The 5002-nt window shown below is 41.8% G+C and overlaps 1 pseudogene; it reads right to left on the bottom strand.

Moving 5' to 3' along the window:
• Nucleotides 1-684: 684 nt before the first annotated feature.
• On the bottom strand, nt 685-2888 carry LOC102851870 (annotated as a pseudogene).
• Between the last annotated feature and the right edge of the window lie 2114 nt (nt 2889-5002).

The raw sequence follows: 5002 nt of genomic DNA, 5'->3' as shown, positions 1-5002 counted from the left end.
TAAAAAAATTACTACAGCTCATCATGCTGACTTTTAAAAGCATGTGACAGTGGTAGGTATTTGATATAATGTGAGAAGTGTTAGACAGTCTTTCTTTGACAGCATACACAGACCGCACTGAAATGCTTTTTGTTACTTTAAAGGCAACATTTTAGATACAGGGAGTTTGAATTTGAGTAACATAGTCAAGAGCAAATAGATAAAGTCTTTGCTACTGTATTTCTAGCCCTTGCATTTAAAGAGGCTGATAAATAGAAATTGAAGCCTGTGAATTGTGTTCTATTCCATGTGACAGTAAAGAGACATCTAGTATTTAAATAAGATTAATATAATCAGTTATAGAAATCTAAATATAAAAAACTACCTCCTATAGATTGTGAGGTGGCATCCACCATCTCTGTTAAAAACAAAGTATGACTAATCCAACTAACCTAGAGTCCAGTCATCTCTTTGGAAGGGAAAAGTAGTGAACAAAACCTGCTAAATTACTATGAAAATTATAAAAGTGTCACCTTAATAATTGAAACAAAGCCAATCTTACCAAATGCAGGACTGTTAAAACAAAAAAAAATTATCAGCCATTCATGATCTAAATTCTGCTATGAGATCAATTTAAACATGGTATATGTAAAAAAAAAAGTCACAGGACATTTCTATTTTGTAGTAAGACAGAGGCCAACTATTTTACTCATTGGTAGCTTTCTTAAGATACGCAATCAACTCTGCTCTTTCTGTCTTCTTTTTAATTTATTATTAATTTAAATGAAAATTTACCAAGACTTTGGGTTTCCATTCATTCATTGGTGCACTTTTCTCCCCTGCCAACCCTCCCCCCTAGTACACTACCCTCTTGGAAAAGTAAAAGAAACATTCTTTTTTTTACAATCCCTCCCCCCAGGTCCACTCAACTGTGCAGCCTTAGCTCTGGACTCCTGTCATGACAAAAATACCTAATCTCATATCCCTTTTATCCCCCTCCCTCATCTGTTTTAATGAAATATACATTATTGAACTCATCTTTCTCAGTCTTCCCTCAACCCTGATGTCAGTCCTGTTTTACAACTGTGGCACCATGCAGTATTTGTCCTTTTGTGACTGAGATATTTCACTCAGAATAATGTCCTCCAGGGTCACACATTTTGAATAATACTGCATGAGTTCCTTGTTTTTCAATGCAGTGTAGTGTTCCATTGTGTGAATATACCACAGCTTCTCTATCCATTCGTTTGCTGATGGGCACTTAGGCTGTTCCCAACTCCTTGCTATTGTGAACAAAGCTGCAATAAACATGGGTGTGCATATATCTACTTGGCTGTTAGTTATGGTCTCTTTCAGGTATATTCCCAGTAGTGGAATTGCTGGGTCAAATGGTATCTCTATTTGCAACTTTTTGAGAAAGCGCCACACCGCCTTCTATAGTGGTTGCACCATTTTACACTTTCACTAAGAGTGAATACGGGTTCCAGTTTCTGCACAACCTTGCCAGCATTTGTTGCTTGCCTGTTCTGTTAAATTTTGCTATTCTGACTGAGATTAGATGGTATCTCCTAGTTCTTCCTTTCTGTCTTCTTAATGCCAACCAAGATCTTTTTTTTTTTCTCCAGGGATGTATTTCTTGGGATTCTCCAGATACTCCATCAGTGTATTTTCTTAGCAGGTGATACTTTTGGTCTTATTGGCATCTGTATAAGAGAATCCAGGGGCTTGACCAGTCTTCAGCCCAAATAAACCATGCAGGTTCCACCCAGTCTTGTGCTTGCCCCCCTTTTCCACAATGTGGCACTGGGCACACTTCTGCATAAAAGTTTCTTGCTCTTCTCAACATTACCCGTTTTGAAGTCACTCTGGAGTTCTGTGCAACTCCAACTTAAATGCCCAGGAGCCCGACGTCCCACTCTCTGGTCATTTCTTTTATCTTGTGAAAAATTTAAAAAGACAGGTAGCAATTAGTAACAATATGAAGAGCAACTTAGGGCTTGGGATCTGAGTGAGAAGAGTAGCGGGGCCCGTGATTTGAGAAGTGAAGAGGTCTGCTTAGTGAGAGGAGCATGTTTGACCTGGGAAAGGTGGTTCCAAGGGGGGTTACTTATGACTTGAACTGCTGTGGGGGTAGCTAGAATGATTGTGTAAGGTCTCTCTTAGAGTGGTTGAAGAGGTTTAGTTGCATGCCATTTGATAAGGACAGAGTCTCCTGGGGCGACTCCAGTTGCTTGGTCTAGACTTTCAGGCAAGGGTCTGGGTATTCAGTGGTCTAATCTTGCTTGGGAGCCCCTTAATAAAGCTGTTTTAAGTTTTCTTTCTTTCTCTTTGGTCTCTTCCTTGAATCCTTGTCCTTACAAGACCTAACAGTTGTTATGAGTCATATTTGACTTAATGACCCTTAATAAAGACAACTCAATGTTCTTGAGGGGCTTTGGTAGTATAAGTCAAGGAAAGGAGCAAATTTATCGGCCTCGGAAAAAGATTGACGGTTTATTTCTTCTCATTTCAATTTACAGTCTCAGAAATCCAATGGAGGGTCCCTATGAGTCAGGACCAACTTAGCAGCAATCAGTTTGAGTTCCTCTCACTCAATACTCAGTGAGGGAAAGGTGGCAGACTGCTTTTATAAAGATTTACAACCTTATTGGAAACCCTTTTCAGCAGTTCTACCCTTCTTCCCTACAGTGTTACTGGAAGTTGAAACGGATCTGGTGGTCATAGGGTTTGGGTTTGCTAACAGCGGGACCCTGGATATAAGTGAATCTCAGCAGCTCAGATATCCTCATGAGCCTCCCGCTGAAGCTGATGATTCAAGACACAAGTTCTGGCCCCATATCACCGTCTGGTTCCATTCTTGAAATATCTGTTGGGTTTTTTTTTAACTTACGGGTGACCTTGGGAAGCATGACCACAGTGAATACTGGTATTACTATGCTGGTCTATGTAGTAAATTGGTTTTTTTAATAGAAGGATAAGTGAGTAGAGGCTTTCTAGTGGCGTGGCTCCCTGGGAATTTGCTTGTGTAATATACAGCGTAGGGTGTAGCAGGATAAAGCCAGTGGCCTAGCTGGTTCTAACAGAGAGACTGTCATTGTATCTTTTAACAAATAATCGAGCCGCACCTACTATTAGTGAATTACTATTATTAAATTATCAGAGAGTTAATTTAAATTAGCAATAAAAGTGAACTGTATGCTTCTAGAAACTTTGCCAACAGCTAGCTGTTACTTACCCCAGATCTTGCTGAGTTTCTGTGGCTCACTGACAATAGCCTTCATTGAAAGTTACTTAAACCTGACCTTGGACAGATTGCCTCCTTTCTTACAGCCAATTAAAGTGGTGGTGGTGGTGAGTCAGACAAGAAGCAGATGTGCAGAGAGAGGGAGGGGAGTGGAGACCTCAGAGGGAGAAGGAAGCACTACCTTATCTCAGTCCTGAGAGATCCTGGAGCTGCTCAGTCTGTAGGGACAGCAGAACTGGCAGCTGCCCAGGGCTGTGGGATGGTCATGGCAATTAAACATTGCACAAGTGTTACGATTTCAGTGGACAGTACGCTCCACCCAATTCAGCAATATGATAAGATTGCTGAAAATGACTGATCTGATATTGAGCTCTGGGACTAAAAAGAAGACCCAGAAAGAGATGCACCACTGTTTGTTCCTGAGCATCATTGTCAACTTGGCTGGGAGCCCTATACCTCAGGGATGCCCCTAAAGAGTTCCTGAACAGGTCGGTGACTAGGATTGCCATCACAGTGCATGCTGTTTAGGGAGTAGTTCAAGAGGGAAGGAAGGATGTGGGAGTCCCCACGTAGGAACTAAATGAGGGCAGGTATGGAGACAGATTTGAGCTCCAAGGCAGGAAGAAGTTTTCAGTAAGGGTGGTAAAAGATGAAAACTGTCAAAGTTAGCGAGTCCTTTGCTGCTAGAGGTATTCAACATTTCCCATTTGCTGAGAGGATATTGTAAGGAAACTTAAGCAATTGAATGGAAGGGAGGTTTTTCTAGTCCCTGGACGCAATGATTCTAAAAGTGGAAAACAGTGCACTAATGTGACTTCTTGCTGCCTGAGCATGGTGGTCTGCGTGTGCAACTAATGGCACGTTTTTGGGGTCATGTGCTCTTTCGGGCTTGTGTTTGACGTGCAGGACTGCTCTTTACCCCAGGAGCGAGGCCCCTTGAGGCTTGACCTAGAGTTTAAGGCAGGCAGTGGCGTAAAGCCCCAATGGGAGAGGAGAAAGAAGGCGGCCGATTAAAACAAGCATGGAAGCAGGAGTGGCATCCACTTCCAAAATGGCTTGCCTTGGGAAACTCTATGAACAGTGTTCACTAGGCCTTTCGTTCATAGGGTCACTATGAGTCGTCTATGACTCGACGGCACCTAACAACAACAACAACAATGTGAAGCCGACACTGAGAGGCATTAATTCATTTACCATGTTACTATCACACACTCTCCTTGGCAAACACAGAAGTACAGTGTGCTAAAAGGCCCCAGTGGACCAAGTTCCAGGAAGTACCTTTCCTTCCAGGGCATGATAGAAAACCAAGATGGATATTCATGTTCGTCACGTGATGAGCATAAAATTGCTGATAAGGAGAGAAGGTAGGTGACGGAGGAGCAAAGCAACAGGGGAAATGAACTGCGGTATATACTGCCTGGTTCTCTCCCGGTCTGCTACACTGACAGAGTCCACCGGGCTTCTTCTAAAGTCAATGGACTTCTCAAAAATGGCACACAGTCTTTCCATGTCTCTTGCCCATTTTGTAATTGGGTTATCCATTTTTTTTTTTTTTGTGGAGGCCCAGGAGGATTCTGTAAACTTTTGTTATGAGTCCCTTGTTTGAGATGGTATTGTCAAATGTTCGTTCCCAGTCAGTAGGTTTTCTTTTCACCCTATTGGAAAACGTTTTTGATGAACATAAAGATTTAATCTGTAGAAGGTCCCATTCATCAATTTTATCCTCTTCAGACAGTGCATTTCTGGCTGTATTTGGCAGTCTCTTTATACCATAGACGA

This window comes from Elephantulus edwardii, unplaced genomic scaffold (genome assembly GCF_000299155.1).
Source record: "Elephantulus edwardii isolate Elephantulus edwardi_28Jun2011 unplaced genomic scaffold, EleEdw1.0 scaffold00009, whole genome shotgun sequence".
Taxonomy (NCBI): domain Eukaryota; kingdom Metazoa; phylum Chordata; class Mammalia; order Macroscelidea; family Macroscelididae; genus Elephantulus; species Elephantulus edwardii.
The sequence above is the reverse complement of the archived record's forward strand: the minus strand, read 5'-3'. Positions and strand labels throughout refer to the sequence as shown.